At 39.7% G+C, this 25716-nt stretch overlaps 1 protein-coding gene across 3 annotated transcripts in view; it reads left to right on the top strand.

The window, feature by feature from the left end:
- Nucleotides 1-25716, top strand: part of LOC105473364 (TBC1 domain family member 15) — an 87519-nt gene that overhangs the window by 13325 nt on the left and 48478 nt on the right. Inside the window, exon 1 of one of the 3 annotated variants that reach the window (XM_071071440.1) lies at nt 3525-3548. The exons of the other annotated variants lie outside the window; for them this stretch is intronic. The gene's annotated coding sequence lies outside the window, so the exon portion shown is untranslated. Of the gene's footprint in view, nt 1-3524; nt 3549-25716 lie in introns of those variants that run through there. 3 annotated transcript variants of the gene reach the window in all.

Here is a 25716-nt window from a genome sequence, read left to right as displayed (position 1 = left end):
AGCAGTGCCCATTCCTGGTACCAATTTTCTGTATCAGTCAATTCTCACTCACTGCTATAAAGAAATACCTGAGACTGGGCAAGTTATAAAGAAAAGAGGTTTAATTAATTGGCTCACGGTTCTTCAGGCTGTACAGGAAGGGTGATGCTGGCTTCTGCTCAGCTTCTAGGGAGGCCTCAGGAAACTTAAAATCATGGCGGGAGGCAAAGAGTGAGCCAACACTTCACATAGAGCAGGAGGAATAGAGAGAGGATACGTGCCACATACTTTTAAACAACCATCTCATGAGAACTCACTACTGCCAAGACAGCACCAAGGGGAATGGTGCTAAACCATGAGAAACTGCCCGCATAATCCCATTACCTCCCACCAGGCCCTGCCTCCAACATTGGGGATTACAATTTAACATGAAATTTGGGCAGGGACACAGATCCAAACCATACCACCCTCCCACAGTGCTGGGATTACAGGCATGAGCCACTGCACCTGGCCGAGTTGTGACTTTAGTGTCTTGAACATATGGGATAGACTTAAAATAATACTTTAATATCCTTCATTACTGATTATTTGTGTTGCTTTGTGGTCATTGGTAATTGATTACTTTTTCTTGTTATAGATCATATTTTCCTGGCTCTTAGCATGGCTCTTGGCATGCCTTAGTGGTAAATTTTTTACTGGAAAATGTCAGATATGTTGAATTCTCTTTTTTTGGATGCTAGTTATTTTTGTGTTCTGTAAAATATTATTGAGCTTTGTGTTAGAAGGCACTTAAGTTGCTTGGAGTCAGTTTGGTGCTTTTGGGTCTTGCCTTTAAACTTTGCTAAATGGTATCAGCACAGTGTTTAGTATAGAACTAATTTTGCCTCACTGATGAGGCAAGGGAGTGCTTTGTGAATTATGAAATTTTCCACTCTGGTGCAAACAGCTATGTGAGTCTGCAGATAGTTTCTTCTAATAGTTTCCCTCTTGCCTTGAGGAGTTTACTGACAAACATGCACTGCTCCATACTCTGCTGAATACTCGAGGAAGACTGCAGATTTCTTGAGTTCCCTGTGTGTTCTTCTCTTTTCTCTGGTACTTTCTCCTGTGAACTGTAGCTGTATTGGCATCCCCTATTTCCCACATCCCTCTCCTCACTGGACGCCTTCTGAGTTTTCTCTCCCTTTCCCATAGCTGGGAACTCACAACGGTAAGCTAGACAGTTGTATTGCTAACTTCATTTGGTTCCTTTCTCTCAGTAGTCACTATCATTCATTGTTTGATGGGGGGAGTATTGTGAAAACCATTGTTTCATAGGTTGGTCAGTATTTTTAGTTTATTATTATTATTATTATTTTCCTGGTGGGAGGTTAAATCCAGCCTGTTATTCCATCTTGGCCAGAAGTGGAAGTTTTTATATAGGGTTTCTTTTTCCTTTCTGTTTTTGGTGGAATTAATACCTATCTCTTCTGTACATCTTTTTTCCCCTTCAATAGTAGGCTGAATGTTTTCCAAATTTGTTCTTTTTGTTGTTATGAACTCTTAAGATGGCTTTTTTCTCCCAAGATTTTACTATTTCCTTCTTGTTGGTCTGCATTAATTCTCTTTTCTGTTCTGTACCTTCTGACAGGCAACATTATCAGCAAGATAATTCAAGAATTTTAACAGATGGTATGTGTTTAGAGAATGTGCCAGTAGATGTTTGAGTAGCTGAAGGTCATCATCATATACATAGAGTGGTTTTATACTAGTTTGTAATTTGTATTTAAGTGTCTTTTTTTCTCCCATCTCATTGATAGTCTGTATAATCTTCCAAAACAATAGCATTCCTCTCCCTCCAACCTTTTCTTTTGCACATTAACTTGGTGACAGGTGGTGCTACTTCCTCAAATCTCTGCTTGATCTGTTCTTCCCTTTCTTTTTCTCGAGGTATATTTTTTCATTGTTGAATTTGTGTCATGTTTTCCATCAGACAAAATTCCTTCAGTACCCTTGAGATTGATTTAGATCCTATTTAAGACTTTACATTTTGTGTATTACTTTGTTTTCACACTGCTATAAAGAAATACCTGAGACTAGGTAATTTATAAAGGAAAGAGGTTTTAATTAACTCACAGTTTCGAATGGCTAGGGAGGCCTCAGGAAACTTCACGGCAGAAGGCGAAGGGGAAGCAAGGCATGTCTTACATGGCAGCAGGAGAGAGAGAGTGCTCAGGGGAAACTGCCACTTTTAAACCATAAGATCTTGTGAGAACTCCCTCACTATTATGAGAACAGCATGGGGGAAACTGTCCTTATGATCCAATCACCTCCCATTGGGTTCCTCCCTCGACATGTGGGGATTACAATTTGAGATGAGATTTGGGTAGGGATACAGTTAAACCATATCATTTTGTGTTTATCATCAGTAATTTTTAGCATTTTTATTGTAAAACAAAATTCAGATACTGAAAATCACATTTACCATATAGCTCAATGAGTCATAAGGCAAACCTTCTTGTAATCACCGCTTAGATTAAAAAATAGACCTTTGCCAGGAGATTGAGACCATCCTGGCTAACATGGTGAAACTCCGTCTCTACTAAAAATACAAAAAAATTAGCTGGGCGTGGTGGCGGGAGCCTGTAATCCCAGCTACTCAGGAGGCTGAGGCAGGAGAATGGCGTGAACCCTGGAGGCGGAGCCTGCAGTGAGCCAAGATCACGACACTACACTCCAGTGTGGGCGACACAGCAAGACTCTGTCTCAAAAAAAAAAATAGACCTTTGCCAATAACTCCAGATGACCTTCCATGTACCACCCCTTGTCTCCTAAGAAACTGTTACCCTAACTTTTATCATAATCACTTTCTTGCATTTCTTTATTAGTAGTAGTATTAAAACATAGCTATTGTGTCTTTTTTTAAAAAAAAGATCTTCCATATCTTTTACTTCGTGTTACTGGGTACTTAAGAGTGTTGTTTTCCTTGGCCAGGTGCGGTAGCTCATGCCTGTAATCCCATCACTTTGGGAGGCCGAGGCGGGTGGATCACGAGGTCAGGAGTTCGAGACCATCCTGGCTAACATGGTGAAATCCCGTCTCTACTAAAAATACAAAAAAATTAGCCAGGCATGGTGGCAGGTGCCTGTGGTCCCAGCTGCTTGGGAGGCTGAGGCAGGAGAATGGCGTGAACCCAGGAGGCAGAGCTTGCAGTGAGCCGAGATTGCGCCACTGCACTCCAGCCTGGGCGACAGAGCGAGACCCGTCTCAAAAAAAAAAAAAAGTTTTGGTTTTCTTAATCAGTTGCACCTTTTGCCTTTTTATTGTATGTGATTTTTTGGGGGTTATCTTGTTATTCTCTTCAAATTTCAATTTAAATTCATTTACCGAAATACATTATTTCTTGATTTTAAAAGATTGGACCATATAGGAATTATGGTTCACCCCGCCCCCATACTGCCAAACCAACTAAATCTTGATTTTGACACTATGTATCCTTCGAGCAGTTTTCATATTCAGTGTTCTCTGCTAGATGAACTGGAAGATGAAATGAAAACATCATTTATATCCCCATTCGAGATGTATTTTAGGTAAGTTTTTGCCATATAATTTGGTCCCTTGTAAAATATCTCAAATTAGTAAGTTGTTAGGTTTGGGGAGTAATATCTCAGATATGGTCTGGGAAACTGATTAGGCTGTTCTGTTTTTACATATTGATGCCTCTGTATCCCTAAGGTAACAGTCATGAGAATGTGTTGCCTATACATTCTTTTACTATTTGAGATGCATGGTGCTGATTCTTTGTAGAATTTGGCTTCTTATGGAAGGAGTCTCAAACATGTTGCACATCTCTGGTAGTGTAGACTTTTGTTTCGATCTTTTTCTTCTTTTAGGCTTCAGTTTGCCAGATTCCTGATTGTAGTTTCCATTGACCTTTACCTTCTTGGGATATATATTTTTTCTTTTTTTTCCTGACTTGTTTTTTTCTACTGTTCCTATGACCTCTTCATTTTCTCTCAAATCTTAGGTAGTAGAAAGGAAGAAAGGGACTGCTGATGCTCTTTCTTTGCTTCCTGTAGTACAGAGGACCTACTCATGTTCACAGCACTGGTAGTTGGTGAATACTACAGATTGGGATGCAAACAGCATGTAGGATATTGGAACAGTTTTGTCATTGTCCATATATGCTGAGCCTTAAGTTGATAGCCTTTTTCATTATGTACTCTTTGGACAAATAAAACTTGTAGAGTAGACCTTTCAGTCTCAGCCCTAGAGTAGTAGAAGAAGCTTGAGCAAATCACTTGATTTTCTTGCAGTTTTTTCAGTTACAAGATGGGAATGATAATATCTATCTAACTGAATTTTGAGGGTCAGATTTGATAATGTAGAAATGTTTTTGTAAAGTAATGGGTAATAAAAATATTACATAGCAGATAAAAGCATTTGAAGCTTTCTTTAAAAATTTAATTTTTTTTTTCTTAAAAGATGGGGGTCGGGGGGCATCTTGCTTTACTGCCCAGGATGGTCTTGAACTGCTGGCCTCAAGTGATCCTCCTGTGTTGGCTTCCCAGTGTCCTGGAATTACACTGCGTCTGCCCAGAACCTTTTAATTTTGCGTTAGAGATCATGAATAAAACCAGAGTGAAGCAATTGAAAGCTTATTCTACTAACAAATGTTATCTGAGGTGAAATTATTCACATCATAATTGCTCCCTGTAGCAAAATAATTTTTTTGTAACAAATATGCCTGGAGATAGCTTTTCAAATGTCAGTTATTACAGTTGATAAACATAAGAAGCAGAATGTTCTATGGCAGGATACTAAAGAATCAATTCATGATAGAGTCTAAGAAATATCTTCGTTATTATATATTATTGAAGTTTTAATTGGACTTTAAAAAATCTAGATTTTGCTTTTATTTTTTAATTGGCACATAATTGTACATATTTATGGAGTACAGTGTGATAATTTGATATATGTATATAATGTGTAATCAAATCTTAGCCTATCTATTGCTTAGAACATTTATTATTTCTTTGTGTTAGAAGCATTCACAATCTCTTCTATTTGAAAATATACAATAAATTGTTAATTATATCATGTAATAGTGCTGTAGAACATTAGAATTTATTCTTCCTGTCTAGCTGTACTTTAGTATTGATTAACCAACCTTTGTCTACTTCCCTTCCCCCAACCCTTCCCTGCCTGTAGTAACTGCTATTCTCCTTTCTACTTCGATGAAGCCAACTGTTTTAGCTTCTACATATGAGTTAGAACATGTGGTATTTATCTTCCTGTGGCTGGCTTATTTTACTTAACATATTCCTTGATGCTCATCCATGTTACTGCAAATGACAGGATTTTTTTCATTTTTGTGGCTTAATTGTATACCATTGTGTATATATACCATATTTTCTTTCTTTTTTTGTTTTTTGAGACAGAGTTTCACTCTTCTTGCCCAGGCTGGAGTGCAATGGCGTGACCTTGACTCACCACAGCCTCTGCTTCCCGGGTTCAAGTGATTCTCCTGTCTCAGCCCCCTGAGTAGCTGGAATTACAGGCATGTGCCACCACGCCTGGCTAATTTTGTATTTTTAGTAGAGACAGGGTTTCTCCCTGTTGGTCAGGCTGGTCTCGAACTCCCGACCTCAGGTGATGTGCCCACTTTGGCCTCCCAAAGTGGTGGGATTACAGGTGTGAGCCACCGTGCCTGGCCACCACATTTTCTTTATCCAGTCATCTGTTGATGGACTCTTAGATTGACTCTGTATCTTGGCTATTGTGAATAGTGCAGCAGTAAACTTGGGAGTGCTTCTTTGACGTACTGATTTTCTTTTTTTTTGGATATATAGTCAAAAGTGGGATTACTGGATCATATGGTAATTTTTTTTTTCTTTTTTTTGAGAGAGAGTCTCACTTTGTTGCTCAAGCTGGAATGCAGTGATGTTATCTTGCCTTACTGCAACCTCCCAATTTCTGGGTTCAGGCAATCCTCTCACCTCAGCCTCCTGAACAGCTGGGACTACAAGCATGTGCCACCATGTCTGGCTAATTATTTTTGTATTTTTGTAGAGATAACGTTTCACCATGTTGCCCAGGCTGGTCTTGAACTCCTGAGTTCAAACCATCTGCCTTCTTTGGCCTCCCAAAGTGTTGGGATTACAAGCGTGAGCCATCACGCCTGGCCACTGTTTTTAGTTTTTTGAGGAAACTTCATACTGTTTTCTGTAGTGGTTGAACCAATTTACATTCCCACCAGCAGTGTATAAGAGTTATCTTTTCTCCATATCCTCACCAGCATTTTTGTTGTTGTTGTTTTGATGACAAATAATTAGTCATCAGTTAATTAGCCTTTCTGGGATGAGATGGTATCTCATTGAGGTTTTGATTTGCATTTTCTTGCTAATTAGTGATGTTGAACATTTTTTTCATATACCTGTTAGCCATTTGTATGGTTTTTTTTGTCATTGTCATTTTTAAATGTAGATATAGAGTTTTATCGAGGGAACCAGCCCCCAGTATTTCAACGTAGGTTCTTTTCTATTTTCCCTAAGTGTTGGCTGGTTTGAGAAATAAAGAGAAAGAGTACAAAAGAAATAAATTTTACAGCTGGGTGTCTGGGGGTGACATTGCATGTCGGCAGGTTCCGTGATGCACCTTGAGCTGCAAAACCAGCAAGTTTTTATTAGGGGTTTCAAAAGAGGAGGGGTGTACAAACAGGGAATGAGTCACAGAGATCACATGCTTCAAAGGCAATAAAATATCACAAGGGCAGAGGGGCAGAGTGAGATCACAAGTTCAGGGCAAAAGAAGAATTACTGGTGAAGGTCCATGTCCATTGGGCACACATTGTCATTGATAAACATCTTAACAGGAACAGGGTTCGAGAGCAGACAACCGGTCTGACTAGAATTTGCCAGGCTGGAATTTCCTAATCCTAGCAAGCCTGAGGGCACTGAAGGAGACCAGGGCATATTTCATCCTTTATCTACAACTGCATAAGACAGACACTCCCAGAGTGGCCATTTTGGAGACCTCCCCCTGGGAATGCATTCGTTTTCCCAGGGTTATTCCTTGAAGAGAAAAGAATTCAGTGGTATTTCTCCTATTTGCTTTCTGAAAGAAGAGAAATATGACTCTGTTCTGCCTGGCCCTGCAGGCAGTCAGACTTTATAGTTATCTCCCTTGTTCCCTGAAAATCACTGTTATCCTGTTCTTTTCAAGGTGCCCAGATTTCATATTGTTCAAACACACATGCTTTACAAACAATTTGTGCAGATAACGCAAGCATCACAGGGTCCTGAGGTGACATACATCCTTAGCTTACAAAGATGATGGGATTAAGAGGTTAAAGACAGGCATAGGAAATTTATTATAAGAGTATTGATTGGGGAAGTAATAGATGTCCATGAAATCTTCCCAATTTATGTTCAGAGACTGCATTAAAGACAGGTGTAAGAAATTATAAAAAGTATTAATTTGGGGAACTAACAAATGTCCATGAAATATTCACAATTTATGTTCTTCTGCCATGGCTTCAGCTGGTCCCTCCATTCAGGTTCCCTGTCTTCCCTCAACAGAGTTTATTTGTGCCAAGATGGAGGATTGCAGTCCGGAAGCACAGATTCAAGTTGCCCTGAATATAAACTTCCTGTATGTCATCTTTTGAGAGATACCTATTTAACTTATTTACCCTTTTTTAAATTGGAGTATTTTTTTTTTTTTTTTCTGTTGAGGTTTTTGACTTTCTTGTATCTTCTGGATATTGAACCCTTGTTGGATGTATAGTTTGCAGGTATTTTTTCCCATTCTACAGGTTGTATCTTCATTCTCTTGTTTCCTATGCTATGCAGAAGTTGTTATTTTGATGTAATCCTGTTTGTCTGTTTTTGCTCTTGTTTCCAGTGCTTTTGCAATCTTCTCTATGAAATCTTTGTCCTGACCAGTGCCCTGAATAATTTCCTCTAGTAGTTTTTGAAGCATTTTCTTACAGTAGTTTCATAGTTTTGGATCTTACATTTAAGCCTTCAATCTTTTTTTTTTTTTTTGAAATGAAGTCTCGCTATGTTGCCCAGGCTGGAATGCAGTGGTGCGATCTCAACTCACTGCACTCTCTATTTCCCAGGTTCAAGCGATTCTTCTGCCTCAGCCTCCCAAGTAGCTGGGATTACAGGCACCTGCCACCATGCCCTGCTGATTTTTTTTTTTTTTTTTTTGTATTTTTAGTAGAGATGGGGTTTCACCATATTGGCAGGATGGTCTTGAACTCCCAACCTCAGGTGATGTGCCTGACTCGGCCTCCCAAAGTGCTGGGATTACAAGCATGAGCCACCATGCGTAGCCCTTCAATCCATTTTGAGTTGATTTTTGTATATGGTGAGAGATAGGGTTCTAGTTTCATTTTTTCTGCATATACATATTTAGTTTTCCCAGCACCATTTATAGAAGAGGCTGTTTCTTCCTCAGTGAATGTTCTTGGTGACTTTGTCAAAAATCAGTTGGCTCTAAATTTATTTCTGGATTCCTTATTCTCTTTAATTGGTCTGTGTATGTTTTTTATGTCAGCACCATGCTGTTTTGGTTACTATAGGTTTGTAGTATATTTTGAAGTCTGGTAGTGTGAGGCATCCAGCTTTGTTCTTTTTGCTTAGGATTGCTTTGGCTATTTGGGATCTTTTGTGGTTCCATATGAATTTTAGGATTGTTTTTCAATTTCTGGGAAGATCGTCATTGGTATTTTGATAGAGATTGCATTGAATGTGTAGATTGCTTTTGGTATTGTGGTCATTTTCACAATATTCTTCTAGTCTATGAACATGGATGCCTTTCCATTATTTTATGTCCTCCTTAAGTTCTCATCAGTGTTTGTAGTTATTCTTGTAGAGCTCTTTCACCTTGGTTAAATTTATTCCTACATTATTTCCTTTTTGTTTGTTTGTAGCTATTGTAAATGGAATTGCTTTCTTGGTTTCTTTTTCTGTTAGTTCTTTATTGGTGTATAGAAATGCTACTGATTTTTGTACATTGATTTTGCGTCCTGCAACTTTATGTAATTTATCAGTTTATCAGTGTTAGGAGTTTTTCAGTAGAGCTTTTAGGGTTTTCTGTAAGATTATGTCTGCAAACAAGGATTCCTTACAGTTTGGATGTCCTTTCTTTTTTTCTCTTGTCTAATTGCTCTGGCTAGGACTTCCAGTACTGTGTGTTGACTAAAAGTGGTGAAAGTGGCCATCCTTGTCTTGTACCAGATCTTAGAGAAAAACTTTGAACTTTTCCCTGTTAAGTATATTGTTGGCCGTAAAGTTCATTGTGTTCAAGTATGTTTCTTCTACCAACTTGCTTAGAGTTTTTATCATGAGGGATGTTTAATATTATAAAATGCTTTTTTTTTCCTGTCTATTGAGATGATCATATGATTTTTTTTAACTTATTTATTATTATTATACTTTAAGTTCTAGGGTACATGTGCATAACGTGCAGGTTTGTTACACATGTATACTTGTGCCATGTTGGTGTGCTGCACCCATCAACTCGTCAGCACCCATCAACTCGTCATTTACATCAGGTATAACTCCCAATGCAATCCCTCCCCCCTACCCGCTCCCCAGGATAGGCCCCGGTGTGTGATGTTCCCCTTCCCGAGTCCAAGTGATCTCATTGTTCAGTTCCCACCTATGAGTGAGAACATGCGGTGTTTGGTTTTCTGTTCTTGTGATAGTTTGCTAAGAATGATGGTTTCCAGCTGCATCCATGTCCCTACAAAGGACACAAACTCATCCTTTTTGATGGCTGCATAGTATTCCATGGTGTATATGTGCCACATTTTCTTAATCCAATCTGTCACTGATGGACATTTGGGTTGATTCCAAGTCTTTGCTATTGTGAATAGTGCCGCAATAAACATACGTGTGCGTGTGTCTTTATAGCAGCATAATTTATAATCCTTTGGGTATATACCCAGTAATGGGATGGCTGGGTCATATGGTACATCTAGTTGTAGATCCTTGAGGAATCGCCATACTGTTTTCCATAATGGTTGAACTAGTTTACAATCTCACCAACAGTGTAAAAGTGTTCCTATTTCTCCACATGCTATCCAGCACCTGTTGTTTCCTGACTTTTTAATGATTGCCATTCTAACTGGTGTGAGATGTTATCTCATTGTGGTTTTGATTTGCATTTCTCTGATGGCCAGTGATGATGAGCATTTTTTCATGTGTCTGTTGGCTGTATGAATGTCTTCTTTTGAGAAATGTCTGTTTATGTCCTTTGCCCACTTTTTGATGGGGTTGTTTGTTTTTTTCTTGTAAATTTGTTTGAGTTCTTTGCAGGTTCTGGATATTAGCCCTTTGTCAGATGAGTAGATTGCAAAAATTTTCTCCCATTCTGTAGGTTGCCTGTTCACTCTGACTGTAGTTTCTTTTGCTGTGCAGAAGCTCTTTAGTTTAATTAGATCCCATTTGTCAATTTTGGCTTTTGCTGCCATTGCTTTTGGTGTTTTAGACATGAAGTCTTTGCCCATGCCTATGTCCTGAATGGTACTACCTAGGTTTTCCTCTAGGATTTTTATGGTATTAGGTCTAACATTTAAGTCTGTAATCCATCTTGAATTAATTTTCATATAAGGAGTAAGGGAAAGGATCCAGTTTCAGCTTTCTACTTACGGCTAGCCAATTTTCCCAGCAGCATTTATTAAATAAGGAATCCTTTCCCCATTTCTTGTTTCTCTCAGGTTTGTCAAAGATCAGCTGGCTGTAGATGTGTGGCATTATTTCTGAGGACTCTGTTCTGTTCCGTTGGTCTATATCTCTGTTTTGGTACCAGTACCATGCTGTTTTGGTTACTGTAGCCTTGTAGTATAGTTTGAAGTCAGGTAGCGTGATGCCTCCAGCTTTGTTCTTTTGACTTAGGATTGTCTTGGCGATGCGGGCTCTTTTTTGGTTCCATATGAACTTTAAAGCAGTTTTTTCCAATTCTGTGAAGAAACTCATTGGTAGCTTGATGGCAATGGCATTGAATCTATAAATTACCTTGAGCAGTATGGCCATTTTCACGATATTGATTCTTCCTATCCATGAGCATGGTATGTTCTTCCATTTGTTTGTGTCCTCTTTTATTTCACTGAGCAGTGGTTTGTAGTTCTCCTTGAAGAGGTCCTTTACATCCCTTGTAAGTTGGATTCCTAGGTATTTTATTCTCTTTGAAGCAATTGTGAATGGAAGTTCATTCATGATTTGGTTCTGTGTTTGTCTGTTACTGGTGTATAAGAATGCTTGTGATTTTTGCACATTAATTTTGTATCCTGAGACTTTGCTGAAGTTGCTTATCAGCTTAAGGAGATTTTGGGCTGAGACAATGGGGTTTTCTAAATATACAATCATGTCATCTGCAAAGAGGGACAATTTGACTTCTTCTTTTCCTAACTGAATACCCTTGATTTCTTTCTCTTGCCTAATTGCCCTAGCCAGAACTTCCAACACTATGTTGAATAGGAGTGGTGAGAGAGGGCATCCCTGTCTTGTGCCAGTTTTCAAAGGGAATTTTTCCAGTTTTTGCCCATTCAGTATGATATTGGCTGTGGGTTTGTCATAAATAGCTGTTATTATTTTGAGGTACGTTCCATCAATACCGAATTTATTGAGCGTTTTTAGCATGAAGGGCTGTTGAATTTTGTCAAAAGCCTTTTCTGCATCTATTGAGATAATCATGTGGTTCTTGTCTTTGGTTCTGTTTATATGCTGGATTATATTTATTGATTTGCGAATGTTGAACCAGCCTTGCATCCCAGGGATGAAGCCCACTTGATCATGGTGGATAAGCTTTTTGATGTGTTGCTGAATCCGGTTTGCCAGTATTTTATTGAGGATTTTTGCATCAATGTTCATCAGGGATATTGGTCTAAAATTCTCTTTTTTTTGTTGTGTCTCTGCCAGGCTTTGGTATCAGGATGATGTTGGCCTCATAAAATGAGTTAGGGAGGATTCCCTCTTTTTCTATTGATTGGAATAGTTTCAGAAGGAATGGTACCAACTCCTCCTTGTACCTCTGGTAGAATTCAGCTGTGAATCCATCTGGTCCTGGACATTTTTTGGTTGGTAGGCTATTAATTATTGCCTCAATTTCAGAGCCTGCTATGGGTCTATTGAGGGATTCAACTTCTTCCTGGTTTAGTCTTGGAAGAGTGTAAGTGTCCAGGAAATTATCCATTTCTTCTAGATTTTCCAGTTTATTTGCGTAGAGGTGTTTATAGTATTCTCTGATGGTAGTTTGTATTTCTGTGGGGTCGGTGGTGATATCCCCTTTATCATTTTTAATTGCGTCAATTTGATTCTTCTCTCTTTTCTTCTTTATTAGTCTTGCTAGTGTTCTGTCAATTTTGTTGATCTTTTCAAAAAACCAACTCCTGGATTCGTTGATTTTTTGGAGGGTTTTTTGTGTCTCTATCTCCTTCAGTTCTGCTCTGATCTTAGTTATTTCTTGCCTTCTGCTAGCTTTCGAATGTGTTTGCTCTTGCTTCTCTAGTTCTTTTAATTGCGATGTTAGAGTGTCAATTTTAGATCTTTCCTGCTTTCTCTTGTGGGCATTTAGTGCTATAAATTTCCCTCTACACACTGCTTTAAATGTGTCCCAGAGATTCTGGTATGTTGTATCTTTGTTCTCATTGGTTTCAAAGAACATCTTTATTTCTGCCTTCATTTTGTTATGTACCCAGTAGTCATTCAGGAGCAGGTTGTTCAGTTTCCATGTAGTTGAGCGGTTTTGATTGAGTTTCTTAGTCCTGAGTTCTAGTTTGATTGCACTGTGGTCTGAGAGACAGTTTGTTATAATTTCTGTTCTTGTACATTTGCTGAGGAGTGCTTTACTTCCAATTACGTGGTCAATTTTGGAGTAAGTACGATGTGGTGCTGAGAAGAATGTATATTCTGTTGATTTGGGGTGGAGAGTTCTATAGATGTCTATTAGGTCTGCTTGCTGCAGAGATGAGTTCAATTCCTGGATATCCTTGTTAACTTTCTGTCTCATTGATCTGTCTAATGTTGACAGTGGAGTGTTGAAGTCTCCCATTATTATTGTATGGGAGTCTAAGTCTCTTTGTAAGTCTCTAAGGACTTGCTTTATGAATCTGGGTGCTCCTGTATTGGGTGCATATATATTTAGGATAGTTAGCTCTTCCTGTTGAATTGATCCCTTTACCATTATGTAATGGCCTTCTTTGTCTCTTTTGATCTTTGATGGTTTAAAGTCTGTTTTATCAGAGACTAGTATTGCAACCCCTGCTTTTTTTTGTTCTCCATTTGCTTGGTAAATCTTCCTCCATCCCTTTATTTTGAGCCTATGTATGTCTCTGCGTGTGAGATGGGTCTCCTGAATACAGCAGACTGATGGGTCTTGACTCTTTATCCAGTTTGCCAGTCTGTGTCTTTTAATTGGAGCATTTAGTCCATTTACATTTAAGGTTAATATTGTTATGTGTGAACTTGATCCTGCCATTATGATATTAACTGGTTATTTTGCTCGTTAGTTGATGCAGTTTCTTCCTAGCCTCGATGGTCTTTACATTTTGGCATGTTTTTGCAATGGCTGGTACCGGTTGTTCCTTTCCATGTTTAGTGCTTCCTTGAGGGTCTCTTGTAAGGCAGGCCTAGTGGTGACAAAATCTCTAAGCATTTGCTTATCTGTAAAGGATTTTATTTCTCCTTCACTTATGAAACTTAGTTTGGCTGGATATGAAATTCTGGGTTTAAAATTCTTTTCTTTAAGAATGTTGAATATTGGCCCCCACTCTCTTCTGGCTTGTAGAGTTTCTGCCGAGAGATCTGCTGTTAGTCTGATGGGCTTCCCTTTGTGGGTAACCCGACCTTTCTCTCTGGCTGCCCTTAAGATTTTTTCCTTCATTCCAACTTTGGTGAATCTGGCAATTATGTGTCTTGGAGTTGCTCTTCTCGAGGAGTATCTTTGTGGCGTTCTCTGTATTTCCTGGATTTGAATGTTGGCCTGCCCTACTAGGTTGGGGAAGTTCTCCTGGATGATATCCTGAAGAGTGTTTTCCAACTTGGTTCCATCTTCCCCTTCACTTTCAGGCACCCCAATCAGACGTAGATTTGGTCTTTTTACATAATCCCATACTTCTTGCAGACTTTGTTCATTTCTTTTTCTTCTTTTTTCTTTTGGTTTCTCTTCTCGCTTCATTTCATTCATTTGATCCTCAATCGCTGATACTCTTTCTTCCAGTTGATCAAGTCGGCTACTGAAGCTTGTGCATTTGTCACGTATTTCTCGTGTCATGGTTTTCATCTCTTTCATTTCGTTTATGACCTTCTCTGCATTAATTACTCTAGCCATCAATTCTTCCACTTTTTTTTCAAGATTTTTAGTTTCTTTGCACTGGGTACATAATTCCTCCTTTAGCTCTGAGAAGTTTGATGGACTGAAGCCTTCTTCTCTCATCTCGTCAAAGTCATTCTCTGTCCAGCTTTGATCCGTTGCTGGTGATGAGCTGCGCTCCTTTGCCGGGGGAGATGCGCTCTTATTTTTTGAATTTCCAGCTTTTCTGCCCTGCTTTTCCCCCATCTTTGTGGTTTTATCTGCCTCTGGTCTTTGATGATGGTGATGTACTGATGGGGTTTTGGTGTAGGTGTCCTTCCTGTTTGATAGTTTTCCTTCTAACAGTCAGGACCCTCAGCTGTAGGTCTGTTGGAGATTGCTTGAGGTCCTCTCCAGACCCTGTTTGCCTGGGTATCAGCAGCAGAGGCTGCAGAAGATAGAATATTGCTGAACAGCGAGTGTACCTGTCTGATTCTTGCTTTGGAAGCTTCCTCTCAGGGGTGTACTCCACCCTGTGAGGTGTGGGGTGTCAGACTGCCCCTAGTGGGGGATGTCTCCCAGTTAGGCTACTCAGGGGTCAGGGACCCACTTGAGCAGGGAGTCTGTCCCTTCTCAGATCTCAACCTCCGTGTTGGGAGATCCACTGCTCTCTTCAAAGCTGTCAGACAGAGTCGTTTGCGTCTGCAGAGGTTTCTGCTGTTTTTGTTATTGTTTACTGTGCCCTGTCCCCAGAGGTGGAGTCTACAGAGACAGGCAGGTTTCCTTGAGCTGCCGTGAGCTCCACCCAGTTCGAGCTTCCCAGCAGCTTTGTTTACCTACTTAAGCCTCAGCAATGGCGGGCGCCCCTCCCCCAGCCTCGCTGCTGCCTTGCGCGATATGGCAGACTGCTGTGCTAGCAATGAGGGAGGCTTCGTGGGCGTGGGACCCTCCCGGCCAGGTGTGGGATATGATCTCCTGGTGTGCCTGTTTGCTTAAAGCGCAGTATTGGGGTGGGAGTTACCCGATTTTCCAGGTGTTGTGTGTCTCAGTTCCCCTGGCTAGGACCCCTTGCGCTTCCCAGGTGAGGCGATGCCTCGCCCTGCTTCAGCTCTCGCTGGTCGGGCTGCAGCAGCTGAGCAGCACCTATCGTCCGGCACTCCCCAGTGAGATGAACCCAGTACCTCAGTTGAAAATGCAGAAATCACCGGTCTTCTGTATTGCTCGCGCTGGGAGTTGGAGACTGGAGCTGTTCCTATTCGGCCATCTTGCTCCGCCCCCTCGTTCATATGATTTTTATCCTTCATTCTAATGATGTGATATATCAAATTTATTGATTTGCATATGTTGAACCATCCGTGCATCCTGGGATAAATTGCATTTGATCATGGTCAGTGATCTTTTTAATGTGCTACTGGATTCTGCTTATTAGTATTTTGTTGAGAATTTTTGCAACTATGTTCATCAGGGATATTGGCCTATGGTGTTCTTTTTTTGTTGTGTCTTTGGCTGGTTTTGGCATCAGAGTAATGCTGGCCTTATACAATGAGTTTGGAAAAATTATTTCCTCTTCAGTTTTCTGGAACAGTTTAGGAAGAATTGACATTTGTTCTTCTCCAAATGTTTGGTAGAATTCCACAGTGAAGCCATTGGGCTTTGGGCTTTTCTTTAATGGGAGACTTTTCATTACTGATTCACACTTACTGTAATTGTTTTGTTCAGGTTTTTGGTTTCTTCTTGATTCAATCTTGATAAGTGTGTCCAGGACTTTATCCATACTTCAGTTTGTTGGAGTATGGTTGGTTGTACTAGTCTCTCTAGTGATCCTTTGTATTTCTGTGGTATGTTTTAATGTATAGTTTTTAAATTTCTGATTTTATTGGGTCTTCTCACTTTTTTCTTGCTTTGTCTAACTAATGGTTTGTCAGTTTTGTCTGCCTTTACAAATAAATTAACTTTGTTAATTTTTTCTTTTTTGGTCTCAATTTTATTTCTCTTCTGATCTTTATTGTTTCTTTTCTTCTATTCATTTGTGTTTGGTTTGTTACTGTTGTGTTTCTATTTTTGTTTATTTCAAGAAGTTTAAGAAATTTACTAATTTCTTCTTTGACCCATTGGTCATTCAGAAACATGTTTAATTTTCATGTATTTGTACAAATTTGCAAGTTCTTGTTTCTCATTTCTAGTTTTATTCCATTAGGGTCAGAAAAGATACTTCATATGATTTCCGTTCTTTTTACCTTGTTTAGATTTGTTTGTTTACTGCCTAACATGTTCTGTCCTAGGGTATTGGTCATGTATTGATGAAAAGAATGTTTATTATGCAGCTGTTGGATAAAATGTTTTAAAATGTCTGTTAGGTTCATTTGGTCTAAAGTGCAGCTTAAATCCATTTTTTTTTTCTTGTTGATTTTCTGTCTAGATGATCTGTCCATTGCTGAGAGTGGGATGTTGAAGTCCCCAGCTGTTATGTATTGGAGTATAGCTCTCCCTTTAGAGCTAGTATTTTGCTTTATGTATCTGGGTGCTTTGGTGTTGAGTGCACATATATTTGCAGTTGTTATATCCTCTTGCTGAATTGATCCCTTTTTCATTATATAATAATCTTGTCTCTTTTTACAGTTTTTGATTTTTAAGTCTGTTTCATCTGATACACATAAAGCTACTCCTGCTCGCTTTTGGTTTCAGTCTGTATGTGTCTTTACAGATGAAGTGAGTTTCCCGTTGGCAGCATATAGTTGAGTCATTTAAAAAATTCCATTTATCAAGTCTATATCTTTTATGTGGGCAATTTGTTTACATTCAAGGTTGTTATTGATAGGTGAGGATTTTTTCCTCTCATTTTGTTGTTTCTGGTTGTTTTGTATATTCTTTCTTCCTTTTTTGCTCTCATAGTTTATCATTGAAGTTTGGTGGTTTTCTCTAATGGTAAGGTTTGATTCTGTTTGGTTTATCCTTTGTGTATCTGCTCTAGCAATGAATTTTATACTTTTGTATGGTTTCATTATAGTAATTTTCATCTTTTTTTCCTTCCAGATATAGGACTCCTTTGAGCAGTTCTTGTAAGGCCAGTCTAGTAGTGATAAATTCCCTCAGTTTTCACTTGTCTGGAGAAGACTTTTATTTCTCCCTGATTTCTGAAAGACAGCTTTGCTGGATACAGTATTCTTGGCTAGAAGTATTTTTCTTTCATCACATTGAATATATCATCCCATACTGTCCTGGCCTGTAAGGTTTCTAAGGAAAAATCTGCTTTTAGGCTGGGTGCGGTGGCTTATGCCTATAATCCCAGCACTTTGGGAGGCCAAGGCGGGTGGATCATGAGGTCAGGAGATCAAGACCATCCTGGCTAACATGGTGAAACACTGTTTCTACTAAAAATACAAAAAATTAGCCAGGCGTAGTGGCAGGCGCCTGTAGTCCCAGCTACTCGGGAGGCTGAGGCAGGAGAATGCTGTGAAATTGAGAGGCTGAGCTTGCAGTGAGCCAAGATCGTGCCACTGTACTCCAGCCTGGGTAAGAGAGTGAGACTCCATCTCAAAAAAAAAAAAAGAAAAAAAAAAAAAAGGAAGAAATCTGCTTTTAATCTAACAGGGACTTCCTTATATGTGACTTCTTGACTTTTTTTCCTGCTGTTTTTAGACTTCTCTTTTGACAGCTGGACTGTAATGTACCTTAGGGAAGACCTTTTTAGGTTGAATCTATTTGAGGACTTGTGAGGTTTTTGAATCTGGATGATTTTTATATCTCTCTCCAGACTTGGGAAGTTTTCGGTTATTTTATTAAATAGGTTTTCTACACCTTTTCTTGTCTCTTATCCCTTTGAAAGTGCCATAATAGGAATATTTGCTTGCTTAATGGTGTCCCATAAGGCTTATAGGCTTTTGTCAGTCCTTTTTTTTTTTTCCCCACTGAATGGGTAATGTTTGACTACTTATTTTTAAATTCAGAGATTTCTTTTGCTTGATCAGGTCTGCTATTGAAGCTCTCCATTGTATTTTTTAATTTTATCATTGAATTCCTCAGCTGCAGAATTTCTCTTTGGCTCTTTTTTATTCTATTTCTTTATGGAATTTGTCATTCATATCATGAATTATTTTTCTGGTTTTATTGAATTATCTGTATTTTTTTTGTATTTCATTGTGTTTCCTTAAGGTTATTATTTTGAATTCCTTTTGTTGATTTCTTTTTCACTGGGGTCTGCTACTAGAGAATTGTGTATGTTCCTTTGGTGGTTTCCTATTTCCCTGCCTTTTTTTTTTTTTTTTTTGAGACGGAATTTCACTCTGTTGCCCAGGCTGAAGTGCAATAACACCATCTCAGCTCACTGCAACCTCTACCTCCCGGGTTCAAGCTATCTTCCTGCCTCAGCCTCCCGAGTAGCTGGGACTACAGGCGTGCGCCACCATGCCCAGCTAATTTTTGTATTTTTAGTAGAGATGGGGTTTCACCATGTTGACCAGGATGGTCTTGATCTCTTGACCTCATGATCTGCCCTCCTCAGCCTCCCAAAGTGCTGGGGTTACAGGTGTGAGCTACTGCACCTGGCTGCTTTTTGTTTTTGTTTCATGCGTGCCTCTGTTGATGTCCTCGCATCTAGTGAAACGATTCCCTTTTCTAAACTCTGTAGAGTGGCTTTTATAGAAAATAACTTTCACCTGCAGTTGAGTGTTTTCTTGTGTTTCTGTTTTGTTTTGTTTTGTTTGAGACGGAGTCTCACTCTGTTGCCCAGGCTGGAGTGCAATGGCGTGATCTCGGCCGACTGCAATCTCTGCCTCCTGGGTTCAAGCAGTCCTCTGCCTCAGCCTCCCGAGTGGCTGGGATTACAGGCGCTCACCACCATGCCTGCCTAAGTTTTGTATTTTTAGTAGAGATGGGGTTTCACCATCTTGGCCAGGCTGGTCTTGAACTCCTGACCTTATGCTCCACCTGCCTTGGCCTCCCAAACTGCTGGGATTACAGGCACGAGCCACCGTGCCTGGCCCACCTGCAGTTGAGTTTTATTTTATTGGTTGAGAAGGGTGTAGTGATTGTTTCCAAATAGGTGCAGTGGTGTAGTATCCATGTAACTTCTTTAGCTGCTTTCAGTATCAGCAATAATTGTGGCACCTCAGTGGCATAGGTTGTAGAAGTTTGTGGCAGCTGTGGTAATGTTCTTGCTGTCGAGGGATTTTGGGGTCCTCCTCGTCTCATTTTCCTCACAACAGGAGACTTAGCTGAGGGTGTCTAAGACCTTTTTGGTGTCAGATTTGTCATGGCCCATAAGCAGCTGCAGTGGCACTGTATTCTATGTGTAGGTGCTTGGAGCAGCTGTGGGTTTCAATGTCTAGGCTCCGCATCTCATAAACCTGTTTTGTCATCTGGGTCTTGGGGTGCAGGTTTGCTTGCTCTGGCTGTGTTGGATATAGGTTGCCCACAGAGTCAGGATCTATGACACTGAGGCACCCTCTAGCAGCCCGGGCCAGGGGGATTATGGGTTGTAGCTGTGATTCTCTTCCTGGAGGGCAGGGCACAACACTGGCCTGACTCCTGGGAAGAGGAGGTACTTTGAAGGTTTCAGCCTGGGAAGCAGGGTGTGGCTACAATTCAGGAATTTGAGCCAGTAGGGTTCTCATTTGGAGCTCACTTGAAATCTCACTTGGATCTCAGGGGATGAGGTCCTGGGTAGTAGTGACTCTAGACCTTGGGATGGTGGGGCTTGGCAGTATTCAGACTCTGTGAATCCGGGTGCAGTAGCAGCAAGTACCCCAGAATGGCAGAACACAGCTGTGATTTGGGCCCCAGGAGAGGAGGTAGGGAATAGCACAGTGATGACTTTATTCCCCAGGGAGAGGAGTATCTCGACAGCTTAGACGCTGGAGGGCTAATCCAGTTCCAGAGAAGCAAGGTACTAGAGTTGTTTGGCCTGTAGGGTGGGCTATCTAGGTCAGCCATAGGTGTTTGTCTCGGATATGGGGTACCTCAGCCTGAGGATGTGTAGCTGCTCAGCTCAGGCAGGGCACCAATTTCCCAGGGAGTGATATGCGCTTCCGGCTTTGGCCTGGTGGGGCGTGACTGTTCTGTGCAGCTCAGGCACATTTCCCTGCGATGGAGGGTGCCACTTCAGCTTGGGTACTGGAGTGTGTGACTCCTCTGGGTGGCCAAGGCACTGTTTCAACTTGGGAACTGGGGATATGGGACTGCTCTGAGTGGCGAAAGTCCTGTTTTCCCAGAGGGCAAGATGCCACTTTTAGCTGTGGCCTGAGGGTGTGAGGGCAAGTGTAGGTGGACTGACTCTGTTTCTACTTGACCTCACAGGCAAGGGTGTACCAACTGTTCACAGTTGTCTTGGGGATGGGCCAGTGGACTGGGGTGGTTCGGTAGTGGCTTAGTCTCAGTGATGAAGGGAATCTGTGGCTACTTTCCCCCAGAGAAATACACATTCTGCCACAGTTCCAGTTCCAAGGTGGCATAGTGCAGTAGTCTTTTGCGCCACAAGGGTGGACACAATATCTTCTTTCTTGGGGGAGCACAGCTATTTGGACTCCAGGTAGCTCCCTCAGCTGGTGTTAGTGCCTGTGAGAACTGCAGGGACCCCACTGGTGAGGTCTGTAGGTGTCCAAGTTGTTGGTGGAGGCTGCTGGTATTCTCTTGTTTACATCCTTGCTTAGGAAGAAACTCCTCCTGGTTCCCAGATGATCTCAACTCTGGGATGGAGTGATGAGATCCCAATATTTCCTTCTTTCTCTGTGGCCATCCTGAGTTTCTGTGTGCTCACAAGGGTTTCTGTTATTCCTCTGATGTACTCTAGTGCTCTCCCTCAGTTATTACTTATTTTTATTTTTAGAGACAGAGTCTTGCTGTGTTGCCCAGGCTAGTTTTGAACTCCTAGGCTCAACCAATCCTCCTGCCTCGACCTCTCAAAGTGCTGGGATTACAGGCGTGAGCTACTGCGCCTGGCATGCCTCCTCAGTTATTTTTGTTAAAATGTAGTTGTTGGTTCATTGTTTTGGTTGCTTGTTGGGGGTTGGGGAGAGATGAGCACTAGGGCCTTCTAGACGACCATCTTGCTGACATCAGTCTCTGGACTTCTGTTTTTGTGTTTGGGGCTATTTAAAATAGTTGGTATTTGAGAGTTGTGATTTTTGTATTTTAATAAACACATGTGCTTAGAGATCGGGGTGATGAACAGATATGTCATATGAATAAAAAATAAGATCACACCCTTAAAAAATAGATTGAAGGACTACAATATTCAATGAATGATTTAAACCAAGATGATATTGAAAAGGGTTAAGCTTCTTGTGTAGAATATTTAGGAGTTCAGATGAGAGTAAGGGTTTTTGTTTAAAGGCCAAATGCTCCTGCATTGGTTTATAAATTTAGACATTTAAAAATTGGTTTTTAGTTCTGAAGCAGCATTGTTTTCTGCATTTAAGCCATTTCAGGAACTGTTGTCCTCTAGGGAAGCCATGTGGAAATTTTCTGGTAGTTTTTTTAGGCAGTAACAGTTATGATTTAATGGATGAATGTTTCAGCAAATCTGTAATTGGTGACTTTACTGAAGACCATATATTCATCCAAGGAAAGACTGGATTACAGATTTCCTGACGGCTCTTTCCTCAATTTTTTCTTTTCATAAAATAGAGATGTGGATAACAATATCGGTTTTGACTTATTCCGGGTGGCTGTGAGGATTTATGTGAGATTAGGGTACTTTAGAAACAAGGTGCTACAGGTTGATTATCCCTTATTCAAAATACTGGGGACCCAAAAGTGTTTTGGATTTTGGAATATTTGCAGTATACTTGTTGAGCATCCCCACTGTAAATACCTGAAATCCACAAAGTGTTCATTTAAAAAAAAATTATTTATTTTTTAGAGACAGGATCTTACTTTGTTGCCCAGGCTTGTCTCGAACTCCTGGGTTCAAGCAGTCCTTTCATTTTGGCCTTTCAAAGTGCTGGGATTACAGGCCTGAGCCACCGTACCCAGCCGAGGAAGTGTTCCAAGGTCCATTTCATTTGAGCTTCACTGAAGCTGGTGCACAAATTTTGGAGCATTTCAGACTTAATATTTTTGAATTAGGGTTGCTCAAACTATGTTTCAGTTAAAACAGTTATTACTAAGTTATTTTATATTTGAAGTAAATTATGTACCAATGCAACTATTTTTTTCCTGTGCCCTTAAGTCTTATAAAATATAATACTTTGTAAGATTTAGTAGCTATTACAAATTAATAAATTTATTAATTTTATTAATCTGCCATTTCTGGCAGAACTATTACTTTGTATCAGTTAACATCACACCCTTGAAAATTAGAAAGCTAAACATGACTGCTTTCTGAAGACAGTATAAATGTGGTTTGAAATTTGGAGTTTTGGGATGTATAATCTGTTCCTCAAAAGGGGCTGAAGAGTTGAGGAACACAGAATACAGAATGAGTGCAGCTTTGACTTTTTTTTTTTTTTTTTTTGAGACGGAGTTTTGCTCTGTTGCCCAGGCTGGAGTGCAGTGGCACGATCTCGGCTCACTGCAAGCTCCGTCTCCCGGGTTCATGCCGTTCTCCTGCCTCAGCCTCCCGAATAGCTGGGACTACAGGTGCCCGCCACCACACCTGGCTAATTTTTTTCTATTTTTCAGTAGAGACGGGGTTTCACCGTGTTAACCAGGATGGTCTCAATCTCCTGACCTCATGATCCGCCCACCTTGGCCTCCCAAAGTGCTGGGATTACAGGTGTGAGCCACCGCGCCCGGCCAGCTTTGACTTTTTTGTAAGGTGTCTGTCACTTTAATTATTTTCCCAGCTGAACTACTTAGGAAACTCTTTCAACTTTTTCTTAAGTGAAAAAAAGTAGGCAACACTTACTCAACAAATGTAATAGGAAGAGTTGCTTAATGTGCCTAAATAAGGTAAAATGTTTTATTTGGTTGTATAGGGTTCACCTCATTAAGGGTCCAGAATTTCTTTAGTGTTAATGGTATCATAGAACTTTAGATTGCATTGTTAATGATAGCAAGCTTTTCTTGCCAAATGAGTGTCTCTTTTTCCACTATGAGAATTAGGAAGTGTCCAACTATTCTACTAGCTGAGTCTTATGTGAAAATATGCTAAAGTGTTATTTCTGAGTCTCTGATCCATGTGTCACAAAAGCTTAAGAATATTTTTCTCAATATCTTTTTTAAAAATAAATTTTATTATGTACATTTAAGGTTTACAACGTATTATGGGATACATATAGATAGTAAAATGGTTACTGTAGTGAATTAGATTAACATATTTGTCATCTCACATAGTTTTTTGTGACAACAGCAGCTGAAATCTTATTTAACTGGAGGATAGCATTATGCTACGTGAAATAAGCAGATACGGAAAGAAAAATAATTGTGGGATTTCACTTATATGTGGAATATGCTTAATAAAAAAAAAAAACTCAGGGCTGGGCGCAGCGGCTCACACCTGTAATCCGAGCACTTTGGGAGGCCAAGGCGGGCAGATTACCTGAGGTCAGGAGTTCGAGACCAGCTTGGCTAACATGGTGAAACCCCATCTCTACTAAAAACACAAAAATTAGGCATGGTGGTGCGTGCTTGTAATCCCAGCTACTCAGGAGGCTGAGGCAGAAGAATCACTTGAACCTGGGAGGCAGAGGTTGCAGTGAGCTGATATTGTGTCACTGCACCCCAGCCTGGGCGGCGGAGCAAAACTGTCTCAAAAAAAAAAAAAAAAAAAAAACCCTCAAATACAGAGAATTAAACAGTGGTTACCACTAGTCAGGGTTGCTAGGAAATGGAGAGATATAGGTCAAAGGATAGAAAATAGATGCATATAATGAACAAGTCTAGAGATCTAATGTACAGCATGCAGACTAAATAAAATTACATTGCAAAATTGGAGATTTTAAGGGATTTCTTTTCCATAACCTTTTCATATTTTTTTGTGTTCCTAGGTATGATTATCTGGTTCACCCTCCTGTTTTATAAATTAATAGACTGAAATCTAGAAAATTTAGTTTATACTTCTGGACTTTCCTTTTTTCATGTTACTCTTTAAAATTATTTTTAAATATATGACTATATTTTCACTTTGAAATATTCAAATAAGTCAGAGGCGCATCAACATAGAAAGTTAACAGTTCCTCCTTCAATCTTTCCTCATCCTATTCTCCCGAATTAATCTTTGTTAACAGCTTAAAGTATCCTCCCAGAATTTGTTCTGTATATTTCACACAGATAGAAACTTTATGAAAGTGTAAATGTCAGCATACTATATATACACGATGATTTTTCTGTGTGCATTGTCTGTTTGCTCATCCATTTAATCTGCCTCATCCTAACTCCTGAATAGTATCCCCCATAGAATAGATATCCCAGGATATATTTGATAATTTTCCTATTCGTGGATGTTTAGATGCATACCCTTCCTTTCCTCCTCCCCTTCTCCTCCTCCTTCTCCTTACTCTAAAATTATAAATAATACTGCTGTGAATATTCTTATGCATATTTTTGTGCATATATTTATAGGCTTTAAAATTTCTCATCTTCACAGACAATATAGAATTGTTTCTCACCCTTTCTCAGCTCATCCTATCCCCATGTAAGCTTCTGTTTACATGCTGGTCTGATGCTTAACAACTATTTCAGTAAAGACCATCTTACTTAGGTTTTTGAAATCAAAACTTTCTTGGTGATCTTAATTACTTAAAAGACTCTTTCCTGACACAAGTCCATATCACAGTTGATTAACGTAACAAACCCGAGAGAGAGGCAGTAAAAGTAATGTGGAACCTTTATATTGTAGTGGCTAAGAGCACAGTTTTCTGTTGTCAGACTACCTGGGTTTCAATTTCATCACCACCTGTTATTATTTGCCTCATTTACCTTGGGCAGTTATTTAACCACTTTCAGTTTTCTTATTCACACAAATGGGCTCCTCATCCCCATGGTGTAGTAGAATATAGTTATATAATCTATGGTTTAGGGTGGTTGTAAGGATTAAGTTACAACATATGGAGTTCCTAGTATATAAGTGTCCTGTAAATGTTAGCTAAAAACAGGAGGATACATGCCCATTTACAGTTATGAATGAAGGAGTGATAGACTGATGGTGCTTGTCTTGCATTGCTGGCCCATGATATTCTGAAGACTAATATTAATAAAAGGTCTACAGATATAGAATAATAAACTCTATTGACCAGACTTACATATGTCAAAAGTACTTAGGTCTAGAAGTGACTGTTTTTCTTTTACTTATTTTCATAATTAAAAAAAATTTTAAATGGTTTGAAATGGGTCTCAAGAATGGAATCTTAATTTATAACATTATGTCTATGAAAAATGAGGCTTCACTTTAAATGTTTAAACTAACTTAGGAGTTAACTTAAGTCTCCCCTATATTCCCATAGGAATTTATTCAAGGATTATGTCTTTATCATCTTCATGTACTTTGTCTTTTATGTGCTTTTTACATATAGAAGC

The sequence above is a fragment of the Macaca nemestrina genome, chromosome 10, assembly GCF_043159975.1.
Source record: "Macaca nemestrina isolate mMacNem1 chromosome 10, mMacNem.hap1, whole genome shotgun sequence".
Taxonomy (NCBI): Eukaryota; Metazoa; Chordata; class Mammalia; order Primates; family Cercopithecidae; genus Macaca; species Macaca nemestrina.
Note: the sequence above shows the minus strand (reverse complement) of the source record. Positions and strands in the feature narration are given on the sequence as shown.